This window comes from Aphelocoma coerulescens, chromosome 1 (genome assembly GCF_041296385.1).
Source record: "Aphelocoma coerulescens isolate FSJ_1873_10779 chromosome 1, UR_Acoe_1.0, whole genome shotgun sequence".
Classification (NCBI taxonomy): Eukaryota; Metazoa; Chordata; class Aves; order Passeriformes; family Corvidae; genus Aphelocoma; species Aphelocoma coerulescens.
This window is the reverse complement of record NC_091013.1, coordinates 39693650-39705745: the sequence shown is the minus strand read 5'-3', so window position 1 is coordinate 39705745 and position 12096 is coordinate 39693650. Positions and strand designations below refer to the sequence as shown.

At 41.1% G+C, this 12096-nt stretch overlaps 1 protein-coding gene across 2 annotated transcripts in view; it reads left to right on the top strand.

Moving 5' to 3' along the window:
* The window catches only part of PCCA (propionyl-CoA carboxylase subunit alpha), a 271576-nt gene that overhangs the window by 242635 nt on the left and 16845 nt on the right, over window positions 1-12096 (top strand). The gene's annotated exons all lie outside the window — the stretch shown is intronic.

Genomic DNA, 12096 nt, shown 5'->3' with positions numbered 1-12096 from the left:
TAGGATAGTCGGAGAGTTTCACATGATCCTTTAATTGTGTCAAAAACTGAGTCAGTAACAGAGATGAAATACGGAGATCAGTAGACTCTGTGAATGCTTCACAAAGACTTGGTTTAATTAAAAAGTTAAACATTAAATCTCTTTAACCAAGAACTTTGAAATATTGCTGTGAGGACAGAGGTTAAATCAATTATGAAGTAATGGTGAAAGCTCACGCACTAATAATTTTGGTGGGGGTGGCTATGAGTTGTTAATTGAGGTGCTGTAATCTCATGGCAGTTTGGGTGATTGCCTTTTGCTGCCCAATCAAGTGTATTTCACAGGATCACAGAATCCTTAGGGTTGGAAAGGACCTCTGGAGACCATTTGGTCCCATCCCCCTGCCAAGGCAAGGTAATCCCAGAGCAGGTGACACAGGAATGTGTCCAGGTGGGTTTTGAATGTGTCCAGAGAGGGAAACTCTACACCCTCCCTGGGCAGCCTGTTCCAGTGCTCTGCCACCCTCAGAGGAAAGTTCTTCTTCATGTTGAGGTACTGCATACAGTAATGTTCATCACTTCATCTCCAATCCCAAATCCTCTGAATAATGTTGCTGCTCACTGATAAATGAGTCCCAGGACTCGCTTCTTACAGGAGTGTTAGGGCTCTGGGCTAAAACAGCTCAGTCATAAGTTGTCTAATCATAGAATCATATAATGGTTTGGGTTGGAAGGAACCTTAAACATCATCTCATTCCAACCTTCTGCCATGGGCAGGGACACTTTCACTAGGCCAGGTTGCTCAATGCCCTGTCTAACCTGGCCTTGAACCCTGCCAAGGATGGGGCATCTGCAGCCTCTCTGGGCAGCCTGTTCCAGTGTCTCACCAACCTCATAGTAAAGAATTTCTTCCTAACATCTTATTTAAATTTACCCTCTTTCAGTTTAAAGCCATCACCCTTCCTCTTGTCACTGGAGGCCCTTGTAAAAAGTCCCTCTCCAACTCTTGTAGACCTCTTTATGTAGTGGAAGGCTGCTAGAAGGTAGAAATGGCTCCTAGAGCAGAGCTGGACCCTTTTCTCCTGACTTTTGTGTCACATTTGGACTTGAAGAAGGAAGGATCTGTGTTATATAGTACTGAGGAGGTACAGCAGCAGAACTCCAAATGTGTATTTTGAACCAGGAGAGAAGACAGAGTTCAAGTACCTTCAGTGCTAAGTGACAGATGATTGGGGGTCTGTATTGCCGGTTTGGATGTAGGTGCTTCAATTTTGCTTAAGTGTCCTACTTTAGGTATGTAAGTCTTTCTGAATCTAGCCCTTAGATAGTAGCAAAGGTCTGAAAGGTTTGAATTACAAAAGCACTAGTCTGTAACATAAAAGAGAATTTTAAGTCCTGCATGAATAGTTCTGCTAGTAATCATGGATGCAATAGCATGTATTTCTGAATTACTAGGGTTAGGGAATGTGCATCTATTGCTGATGTAAATATCCTTCCTAATGCCACGAAACAATTATTGGAAATTTAATGGTAGGAAACAGGTATCACACCAGTGCTGTGCTATGGCTGAGACTTTCATGATGATTTAGTATCCAGAATAATTTAAAAACCATAACTAAACCTGCTTTATTATATATAATAAAGTTTATAGATTTTTGTGTGGATTTTCATAATCTTACTGTCAGTCTTATTTTATTGCATCTGAAGTAAAAACTAAATTTCTTTAAACTGTGGAATGAAAAAGTAGAGCACAATTTAGTGATTTTTCACCAACCCCCTCCTGAAGAAGACAGTAAAAACGAGGGATTCATTTTTCAAACTATTTTTTTCCAGGCAGTTATGTCCTTATTTATGTGCAGTGTAGTAATCCACTTAGTTCTTACTGAATTGAAAGTTCTAACTGAAGTATCTTGGGTGATACCATGAACTGTAGTGGGACTACTGACAGAAACAAATCCAGAACAAGATCACATCTGGGATTTAAAGCCTCTCTATCTCTAACCTGGTCAGTAATGCTACTAAACCCCCTAAATCAGTAGTCAGGCTGTGTAATTGCTGTGGTGTGAGAACAGTGTCTGTCAGGAAGACATATGGAAGAGATTATCACACCATTTGTGTAAAATTGCACCATCTTGGATGACTTGAGTTCTCACACATGTACCCCTTTCTCACAGCTTCCCCTCATGACCATCTAGACTCCTGCGTGGAATTTTGAGTTTGCAACAGCGTTACAAATGTATCTGGACTTGCCCAGGTTCAAGGGGCTTCGTATTTAAACTTTCCTAAATCCGTATTTCAATCCAGAGAGGATTAAAATAAATGGAATCAAATGTCTGTAAAAAGGCCTTGGCCTCTACGCACATTTTTCTCCAGTTGTAGATGTCATTGTGCTACCTGCTGTACAAAACAAAACAGAAAAATGCTGTGGCTTACCAAGTAGTATGTGGAAGTGTTCCAAGGCAAACTAACAGACCAAGCTCTAACCAGTGCTTGCCCAACCATTAGAAAACTTAGTAAGCTGTGAAAGAATGCAGTTTGCTCTGCAGTTTTCTCCCTATGAAATGTACAGACTAAAACCATTTTTGCAGTCAGTGGAAATTAAGGTCTGTCTAAATGTTCTCTATGGTTGTAGATATCCTCACAGTGAATGAAAGACCTCTCTCTGCTTTTCTTTTTCCTTCATTTAAGTGAGTGCCAAAAGTAGCGCTGAGCTTGAAGGGAAGAGGAGTCAAACATTTATTATATCCTGGCCACCCAGAGGGGAAAAACATTGGTGTCTACAAATGAAGCAGCATTTGCTTGACCTTTCTGTAAAGGAGTTCTACTCAATAGGTTAGTTTTTTTCCTAGAGAGGATATGTTTTGCCCCAAATCAGATAGTACTTTTCAAAAAGTACTTCCATACTAAACTTACTTAGTAGCTTACAAATTTGTCGTTAAGCAAAAGGAAGCAGGGTGAAAAGTACTAAGTATCCTACAGGTTTTGGGTGGCTTTGTAATTGGTACTTTAGTTTTACACGTCCTTGGCTTTTCTCTTTTTATAGGTAACTACCTTGGTCTCTAGTCAAACCAGACTCTACAGGTTGCTTTTGTGAGCCTTGTGCCATTTATTATCAATGGACTCGCTTTTTATTGTTGTGAGAATCCCTTACTCTAACAAGTTACTGTGTCAAGACATGCAGCTGAGTTTGTACTCACCTGTGGCCAGTGCAGCTCGTGGCAGCCTTTATTAGTTGGGGACATCTGTGTAACTCCTCAGACAGTGAACTCTGGGACAGCTGAACCAAATTCCTCTCTGAAAGATTTAAATATGTAGTCATAGGCGATTATATTACTATTACCTCTTCAGCTACTTTCAAAGAGTAAGAACAGGAGCAGGGCAAGTGGCTACTTACGAGGCAGCATATTTTTATTTTCAGAATACTGAGGCTTCCTAGCCATGTTGCATGTGGTACAACTGAAATCTCACAACAAGCAAATATTATAGTTACATGGAGGTTCAGAGTATCAGCGCACTTAGTTTTGCCTGCTACCACTGGGTCTGCCCCTCACCTTTCCCTGCATGCATCCTGTAACAGCAGTCACTTAAATTGTTTGCTTGTGGGTTTTTTTGTTTGGTTTGGTTTTTTTGTGTTCTGTTTGTTGTTTTTTTTAGGGGGGTGTATTTTTTTGAAAAATGAAATTAAAAAAAACCCCATCCCGTTTTGCAGCCATCTGATTGTTCTCTGTTACACAATGCAGAACCAATTGCATGGTTCTTGTCAGTGGTTACATTTTTATTGTTATATAAAATAAACGGGTCAAGTGTTCTTGCCCATTTTGAATACTTGTATGCTGCAGTTCACACTTGTAGAAATAAATTTTTTCAAAAATTTAATACATGTTAAGAACCTCAGTATTGTGTGATAGGGTTAGTCATGTTTAACCACACTGTCTGTACATAGCTGATAAGATATATTTTTTCCTACTCTAAATCATATTCCATGCTTAGGGGGTATGATTCTGTACACACTTAAGCAGGTGATCTACCTTATACTAAAAAGAAGTCCTGATGGCTGCTGTTGGCCTGGTTACATGTGAAAAGTTAGGCAAAAGCCTGCAGGATTGGGACACATTTCAGAAAACAAGTAGTTGCTTTTTCTTGTGAAGATATTTTCATACTCTTTTTCAACAGATTTTATCAGAAAAATATAAATTATTACAGTAGGAACTTCTGGTGTTTTGAGACAAAAAGCAAATCACTAATAATGTAACCAAGCCATTTTCACAAATTTGCAAGTGTTGTGGCAGAAATCTGTTTCTAACCAACCTGCAGATGAGTTGAGGCAGTGTTTTACCTATGTTCCATATGTGGTACTCAGGGCAGTTCTCCCCAGCTTTGTCATTAAATAGCAGATTTAAAGTAAATGTTTGAAGTATAAGTTGACCGTATTTGAAGCATAAGGGTGATGAAAGTGATGCATTATGTCACTGTAACATATTGACATTATCAATTATGTGTTATTAAACAGCTTAGCTAACTGAATGATTTACCTTGTGTTTAACTGCCTCTTTCAATTAAAAGTAGCAAATGCTGTAGAACTGGGGCACAGTCATAGAAACCATATATTTTCTCCTGTTAACACCAGCACTGCTGACATGCAAGTGATGGGAGTGTTGGCATTTTGCTGCAGGCTCTAATGGGCTAGTTTAAATGGCCTAAAAAAAGTGATTAATGATTAGGAACAGGACTGTTACACGGCTTCACAGCTCTTTTCCTCAATGCATTTCCATTTGCGTCAACTAGCCGCACACTTGGGAGGTGTTATTTCAAAGTAGTCAACACAGGGGCATTTTTCTACTACCATTTGTTTCTATTTCTTAGGCCCCTTTAGTTCTCCAGATAATCCTCAGACTAGTATGTCTGGTGACCAAAATCTGAAACTGTGGAACTCTATTGTCATTTCAAAATATCTCTGCCATCACTCTGCTGACTCTTTTTTGGTGTATTGTGTCGGAAATAATCTGAAGGTTCCTCTCAGAGTAATTGAAGCACTTCATCAACCACTACGTGATTCTCTTCTGCTATTCACTTGATTTTTGCGGCAAGCAGTAATTTCTACATTAGTACTGCTTGTTTGTAATGGGTAACTGTCCACCCCTAAGCCCTCCCTTTATATACATGGATACACATCTACATATATATTTGTTACGTGTATTTCTTGGGGAACTGAGATCAATAGACTGCTGCAACAGTTTAACCCCTCCCACCCCAAGTAATAATTAGGTGCCATGAGTATGAAAAACAAGTAGTTCCAAAAGAAAATTAAAAACAAGGTTGGAAAACCTAGCATCTCACTCTTTTTAATGAACCTTAGGAGTGTGAGGTGTCTAGCAGACATAACGCATTCTCTTTGCTCTTTTAAGCTAAGGCAATATCAAACACTGGAGTAGTGGGGATTGAACACTCAAGGGGAAGGTACCTTGTACTTTTTGGAAGTTTATTTCACTGTACTGAGATCTTAGAGCTTGTGGCTGAAAGTCAGCACTTGCTCTCAAGTATCATGTTGAAAGAGAAGGAAATAAATTTCTTAGAACAGGACATTTGTGTAGTATTTTAGTTGCTAGCATTTTTTTAGTGATCAAAGCATGAAGTTAAGTCTTAGCTGTGTACAAGTTCAACCAAGTTTTCTGAACAAGAAACTTAAAGAAAAAGTTTATCCGATAGTTTGGAGGGCAGAGGGGAAAGAGAGGATTTAGGTTTAGAGTGCAGTAGTATTGACTCCAGCAGGTATACTAGAGCCACTTTTTTGCAGAATAAAAATGATGCGCAACAGATTTGCGGTGTCTGTAGGGGAATAAGCATGGCTCACAGGTGAGCACATCACCAAGCTGGCTTGTCCTTAAATGAGGTGTTCAAGATGGTATTGTAGTTCATCTTCTTTTTTCAACGCTATTTTTAGGAAACTTAAGGCTGGGGCAGGCATGCCGAAGGCTCCATGTGTGTGTTTGTTCCCTGGCTTTGCAGTACCTTTGACTCAGCTGATCGACTTCAGCCAAGCATATCAGAGAAGGAAGAATCCTAAAAGCGTTATGGTCCAACCTGTTCTGGAATAAAATGTGTCCAGTTGGAGGAGGAAGCTGCAACTCTGTGTGGTAGGGAGTGTGGTCAGAGGGTTTGGTTAAACTGAGGTTTTTTAAGGTGAGAGGGTGCACACTGGGGAGTGCAGCTGGGAATACCCCCAAGGCTGTGATGGTGTTTTACATGACAAACAACTACAAACCCCATCTGAGAACAAGCAGGCCTTGATAGTCCTGGTGCTGACACAGCTACTTGTTACTTCTGAGAGATTCTCCTCTTGTTTGTGCTGTATACGAAGAGGGATTTATACGAGTTTTCTTGCCTGCATATCATGGGCCAGAATATGAATAATTGTTGCTACAGGTGTGTAAAGCTGCTTCCCTACTTCCTCGTTATTAGGACATTTAGCTTATTAGTAGCCACTTGAATGTTTTGGTTGGTTTTTCTATTTATTTTTTTTAAATTTATTTTATTTTTGCACAGACATCTTCAGTTTGCAGAGCCTGCATTTCTAGTCCTCGGTTGCGTCTGGGGAACATCTGCTTTGCATAGTTTGCAAGTGTTACTTATTAACTCAGGCTCCCCAAATCCGGTGACTGTTCCCAGGCCATGCTCAGCCTGCTACTTGTCTTTTGGAAGCACGTGTTGAGGTTCATTACACACATTTATTCTTCAGTTTTCTGCTTGGCTTGGATTCGCTTCTAAGATTCTGTTCTGAAACGATGATGTAAACTATATATATTTTTTTCTTAAGCATCAGTGCAGCACTTTTCCCCCCTGTAGTTCACAGTAGTACTGCTTGTGGGCAGGTTTCAAAGGAATCTCATCTCCATATGGTTTTACCCGATAATCCTTTATCCACCATCTTCAGCTCTCATTCCGTTGCTTTCTTGCCTGTGGCTACGTTTCTATCTCTGCATCAATTAGCACAGTGATTTATACAACAAGCAAGCAGTTTAGAGGTAATGGTACACAATTAACATCTCATTCCACCATAAAGGGTATGCTAAATACCCCAGTCACTGCTTTCTCTGCCTGGAATTGAAATAAGTGTTTGTCCTAATTCATATGCTATCTGATGTGAAGTGGGCCTGCTTTGTACGGCACTACACCATTAATCTAATTATAGATAGCTGCAAATGAAGTGCTGTCTGAGCACAGAGACTGAAGAAAATAGCGCTTTTGTCATTTAGCATGACTCTGTGAAGCAAGATCGCACTTTACACGGCAGCTTGGCAAAATGGGAATCTGAATAATATTGCTGCCTGTTGCATCTTTTCTAATTACAACAGCATTGTAAACACAACTGGGCGCTGATATAAATAGAGCTGTAGATACGCTGTCATGTGGGTTGTAGGAGAAAATCCTTAGTGTGCTGTTGTATTAAATGATGCATCCTGATTGACAGCTACCTTGAGACTGCGCTGATGGAGTTGTCAAAGCATTGTGCTGAGGCGCTGCTCCGGCGGCGGCAGCTGCGGCCGCTCCCGGCTCCCCGCGCCGCCCGGCCGCCGGCGCGCTCCGGCCGGGAGGACATCGCCGGCTTCCCGTCTGTCCGCTGTCGGCTCTGCCCGCTCAGCCTCCGTAGGAAGCGCAGGGAAGCTATTTTTTGCATGGCTTTAACCCTTGGTAGGTTTCTCTAGAGTGTTAATTATGTATCACACAAGGAGTGGAAAGTGGGAAATGTGGCTGAATTACAAGTCTAATTAAGTTTCTGTTGCTGGAGTGTGTACTACGTGGTGGTGAGGCTCCTCTCGTTTTCCCTTCCCTTTTGCTGCTACTAAAGGCTCATGATTTTTGTGACTGTTTTGATATTTTGTTATTTTTTTCGTCAGCTGTCTCTGTAGCAGTTTGAGTGTTTGCTCCTCCATCAGACTAAAAGTGCTGTTATTTTGGGCAAGTGTTAATGCCAATCCTCACCACCACCCTGTGGAAGCAAATCAGCTCTAGAACTCAGAGCTCGGGGGATAAAGCCTCTGTGCTTTGCAAAATGTAATTTCTCTCCTTGTTCAGTAAGGAATCCTTGACTCTGAAAGAATGTGGTGCCTGACGTCGTTGAGTAATATGGAATAAATACATCATTTTCCTGCTTAGATGCTGTGGTGGAAATCTAAGCAAGGGTATGGTCATGTTGTTGACACGTATAATGGTTAATAAAAAAGGCAGCATGCTCATTGTGTTCGGAACTGGAACATTGCTTGGCATTGCTTTCACTGAATACAGAATACTCCGTGTTAATCGATGACATCAAACCACAGGTGACAGCAGTGAAGGGACTTGAGGCAGGATGCAGATTAGGAATGCTAAAGGGAAATTATGTGACCACAGTTAATACATTTCGCTGGTTCCAAACCTGAGACTGTGAGGCTAGTGAAAATAATGAAGACACACAGCAGACAATTTCTCTACTGAAATCTGAGCTACGTAAGATTTTCACCCTTCTGACCACAGGAATGACAGACATTTGAAAAACATGGTTGAACATTTGGGTAAAGCATACTGAAAATCCACATCTGGTCATCAGTCCAAACACTAACGTAAGTAACATATGGGTAGTGATTGCTCTATAAAATCTCCAATGGAGTTTGAACATTTACAGCTTCTGGGGGCATGAGTCTCAAGCGAACAGGGAAGATCATATTTAATAAACTAGTGTGAGATGTAACAGAGTGCAATTTTGAGCATTTTAGTGAAGATTAGCAGTATTCTGATATATATGGTAAGGGAGCCATATCTGTGCAAACTACAGAACTTGTTTTTAAGTGCAGATGGGGCCAGATATGCCCATGCCACCTTTTTTGTAGCAGCCAGTCTACTTGTCTACTGACTTGGGGGATCAGTAGGGTATGTATTGACAAAAAAAAAATCCACAAAACCCAAGATACAATTTTCACTGTATTTGCTTTCTTCCCCACCCCCACCCTGTATTGCAATTATTGCACCTTCTTGTGTTCTTATTTTTGTCATGGAGATTTGGTTCTAAGAGGTTGTTTTGCATTACATAAACATCCAATTCATTTAGTGGGAGAGGTAGGACAGCTGTTACCCTTAGAAAACTATTAAGTAGCATCACTTCTCCCTACTATAATTTTTGTCAACTGACTGTAGACTCCAGTGGTCTGGTGGAAAAGAAGCACCTGTTTTCTATGCCATCAAAAGCTGTATGGCTCCTTTTGGTACTGCTTTACTTACTTTACTTTGGCTGGCAGAATTAGGCTTTGAAACCCTGTGGAGTGGAGCAGTGGCTGGTGACAACTACTCATCAGCACAGATCTGATGGCTAGCAGATTTCCCTGCTCTCAGAGTCCACCTGCAATCTATTTATGACTCCAACAAATGTTTCTTCTGGTTTAGGCCAGTGGAAACCTCCTGGTCTCTATTTATAACCCAAACTTAACAGCCTTCCCCAGTTTACGCCCCCTTCTTTCTCCCATCTCCTCCTCCTCCTGAGGATAAAGGAAGAAAATCAGAACCTCATCCGCATTTGGTTAGTAGCATATCAAAACTTCTGCTTCCTATGTTCAGCATTGTTCTCGCTAAATCAAAGGCATAGCAGCAGTGTTTGTCATGTAATGAAAAAATGTGGTATTTTCTTAATTGTCTTTGTTGTGGCAGCACTGGCAGGCAGGCGTTGTTTGACGTGGTCTTCCAGAGAGTCCTGTGCCTCTCACCGAGCTGCAGGCGGCACCCGGGTTAGGTGAGCGGCACCCTGCACCCCACTGCACAGCTCACCTCCAGGGATAAATAGCAGCATCAGAAAGGGATATTTATGCAGGTATTTAGTGGGTCCAGCCAGCAGCAGAAATACATCAAAGGTAATTTTAGAGAAGGAACCTTTCTTTGCGGCTTTGTCTTTTTATATTCTGAAAGGTCATTTGTGAACCAACTGTGCCAAAAAAGGCCTTTCCCCAGAAGTTTACTGTTGTTATTTTTTACTTTTTGATTACAGTAACTTGCTTATCCCCCAAACAGACTAAAGAACAATAAACAAATACAAAAGGAAAAGGAACAGCTCATCAATAACAAAGACCTGCGTTCTAAAGCTTTGAGAGTACTGACTCTTACATCTCACTCCAAGCAAAGCAGGAGTCCTGCAGAGAAAGGAATCTAAAAGATATGAAAATTATAAAGATAGTAAAAACAATGTTTGGTAGGGATATTTTAGCTTGGTGTGGAGAACTGAGCTTTAAAGTGCAGCATACTGAGGAATGTGTTTTTCCCCCACTGCTGAATGTTGTGAAGTGCATAGGGAATTCTGTATTTCAACCCCTGTGAAATACTGTAACCTAGATGAATGCAGAAGGTCTGGCTTTCTCTTCAAGTTTAAATTTTGAAATTGGGCAGCTCAGCAGTGTTAATGTGGCTTAAAAAACTAAATGGCATCTAAACCTAATCCTTTGAAATCATATCAAAATAGTCTCTTGCAAGAGGCAACAATACAGTCCACAAATATAACTTATTTCTGTGTTCTTCCTTTTTCTTCTTTCTTTTTTAAAAATTTATTTTCAAACTCTCAGTACAAAGAAGACACCAACCATGGATACTGAAACTGTGCAATTTGGTGTAATTATATTCCCCCCCATAGATTTAATGAAGGACTTTTAAGTACAATTTATCTTTGATAAATAGTCCCTCTACACAGAATGTTTATTAGATTGACAGCAGAATACACTCTGCAAGCTTTTTTTCCTTGCCACTTATGACTCAGATGAATTTTAATAGGAGTAAAAAGCTTTTATTTGCACAGTAATTTCACTTAAGGATCATATCCTTCAGAAACTGGCAGACACTTGTATGTCTTGATTGCAAAACAGACACTCAAGAGTAAAGAAACACGCATAAGATGTTATTATTTGACTTGTCACACTGCTGCAATTCAATTTGCAACTTATGTCGCCAATTCTCCTACAGGCATCGCCTGCCCTCTCCCTACACACGGGAGCGCGTGTCCGTGCACGCGTCTGCTCGCACACGTGCACCTCGCTCCTGGAAAAAGAACTGCGACGAGCACGGCACACTGAACGCAGTTGCTTGAGCAGGGAGAGAACTAGCTGGGTCTTTTGGGTGGAAATTGTGAGTGCCACAGTCTTAATTGCCATGATGATGCCTGCGGGAGGCTTGGAGTTAAAGCTGCTTTCTGCATACAAAATGGTGCTGGTTTCCCCGTGCCCCGTCAATTGTAACCGAGGCACATGGCTGGGAATGGGTCCTCCGATCTTTGGGTGCCCCTTGCAGCTTCAGGGAATATTGCTGTGGCGTTTTATTGCACTTAGTGGGGTATGGTGGCAGGATCGGTTCATGTAACTATTTGCCTCTATTTCTGGTTAGAAGCAAGTATTTCTGAGTGAATGGCTGCGCTGTTCATCTCACAAAATGTTGTGTCCACACACCACTTATGGAGGATGATAATCCTCTGTTACGTGGTTTTAATTCGGCTTTGAAAGCTGCATTTTAAAGATGTCACTGCAGAGTTAATCACCTTTTGCGTGTATTTCTAAATACCTTGTTCTGCTTCCTACTGCAGCAGAAGGTAGAGTCCCCCTTTACCTTCACCATAAGGATATCGGATTTTTTCTGTCCATGTAAAAATGAAAAGTAAAGACATTTTATTGTTAATAAAACAATAGCTAATTGTTTTGGAGGAAAACATACTGTTCCAAGCAAGGTGTTGAACTTTACATCAGCAAAATACGCATTTGAATTGTAAATGCCGTCCGTCGAATGCTTATTATTAAAACCTTTGTTTGAATTATTGATGAAGTGCGGCGCTGGCCGTCGCTCGGTGTGCCCCGGCGAGGCGGGAGTGTCACACAGAGACCTGCTGCCATCTACTGGCTCCGGGCGCTCCCTCCCGGCTGCTCCGGTGCCGTCTGTCCGTCCGTCCGTTTGTCCGAGGGCAGGGAGCTCGCCAGCTGATGGCAAGTTTTTAAAAACTAAAAGCCTGGGGCCGAAATAATTTTAGGCAACGTTTATATGCCTTCAGAAAGGTTTTTTTTAAAGGGATGCTCTCACCTGAGGGTCATCAAATTCCCTTCCAGTTTTAATTGCTATAAAATAT